Genomic DNA, 1,940 nt, shown 5'->3' with positions numbered 1-1,940 from the left:
ATACTTGGCAGGTGACTGGATGAACCATCTGTCTATCACTGTCTATCACAAGCCAGCCGGGAGAGGAGCAAGACCATCTTTTCCATTTAGAAAAGCCTTCAGTGCCATTCATAGATCTTTTAAATGAAGAAATACTCTTTCAGAATCAGCTCTGCATATAAATGATGCTATTGCAGCATCTACTCTAACCTCTTTAGGGGCCGTCATTGCTGTTTTGTCACCTGTCTGTGTTGTCACACACCTACACCATGCCTCTAGCTACCAGTAGCTCCTCATACTGATTGGTCCAAACCACTGGTGGTGTGGACATAAATGCAATACTTGAAGCCTTGACCGTGCTCCAAGGAAGTGCTCTGGGCTTTGAAGCCAATTTTCGTAATGGTCATACATTGTAATTACGTGCACTGACTGATGCCCTGTGGCCCAAAAAGATTTTTTTAAAAACTGCTGTAGAGTTGGGAATATAAACATGGGGATCTATGGGTATTGACTGACTTCTAGAGCCAGCCTCAAGGCCAATTTCCACCAGATGCGTGTTGGTTGCGTCTGCGCTCCGGCACGGCAGCGGAGCCGATAGGATTCCATTCTAGTCAATGTGTGTGTTTCCACCAGCTGCGGCTGTGCTGCGTTCCGGCTCCGTCTCAGCTCCGGCACTCCGGAGCCCTCCGCAACAGATACGCAAGACTTCTATTTTTGCCGGACGCCTGAGCACAACGCAGCAATTCAGCACAGAGCAGATCGTGCGGGGCAGGGAGTCATGCACAGAAACACAATAAAACATCCAGTTAATTTTCAAAATAAAGCACATAGTGTTCACGGCAGATCATATTTCCCTGCACTACACCTTAAAAACTACATAATGGGCAGAGGCAGGCCTGAAGTCAACAGGTCAGAGGTTTTCAAATGTCATTTCACCCCGTGAACACCATGGACGAGGAGATATTAATCATGGCAGTGCACCGAGATGTCTTTCGGCGGAGCTGCACCGCACCGCACAGCAAACGCAGCCGGTGGGTATTGACAGACGGCAGAGCACGCAGCGGATAACCAGCGCTGCCGTTCTGCAACGGACACGCATCCAGTGGAAATCCGGCATCAGGCAGATGCAGTTTTTGGCACTTAAGTGTTGGCTTCATTATTCAGCCCCAGAAGCTGCAGCTTGGTCAGGCCGAGCGCACCCAAGGAGGCTAAAAAAGCACACCCAAAAAGCACCTGAGCAGACATCATCCCTTTAATTCTAGCGCCGTCTGCTGTAATCCTCTAACATTGCAGCTCCAGTGATGTTGCGCACATGTCATACCCCATATCCACCATGGGATCAAAGACCATGTCTCAGCATTCATTGAACAGCCTTGCACACAGCGTGCAAGCAGCGCCATTCATCTGGGAAATTTAATATGCGACAATCAATCAATCAATCAATCCATGAACCTGACAAGATCTCATGGTACTGCGAGAATCCAGCTGCCTTGTAAGGTAACTGCTGGCTGTTACTGAGGGCAAGACGAAAGGTAACCAGGCTTTTGCAGTTTTGGAGCTCCCTGCTTGGAGAGGGGAGGCAGCACAATCAGTGAAAACTGGTTTTCAGGCTTGTATCCATTTGATTGGACTGATTTATAAGATTGGGTGCCATAATAAATTTGTATGGTATATTGCCCCAGGAACAAGCTTTTATACTCTAAAATGTCCACACTATCTCTACTAGGAGCCCCTTAACACAAAAATATCAAATTAGTTGCCATGCCATGTGAGTAACTACAGTATATAATTGTGTCTTGTGCCATATACCAGTGATTCACCTAAACAGAGCATAGAGACCTCAATGTAACACCATTTTCTCAGTTCTGAAATTGAGTAAGACAGATACAAATGCGCAAATGATCTATGGAGATACGGCACATTCAATTTAAATATTGTGGTTTCTTAATTCATAAACACTT

Source organism: Epinephelus lanceolatus, chromosome 7, assembly GCF_041903045.1.
Source record: "Epinephelus lanceolatus isolate andai-2023 chromosome 7, ASM4190304v1, whole genome shotgun sequence".
Lineage (NCBI taxonomy): Eukaryota > Metazoa > Chordata > Actinopteri > Perciformes > Serranidae > Epinephelus > Epinephelus lanceolatus.
The sequence above is the reverse complement of the archived record's forward strand: the minus strand, read 5'-3'. Positions refer to the sequence as shown.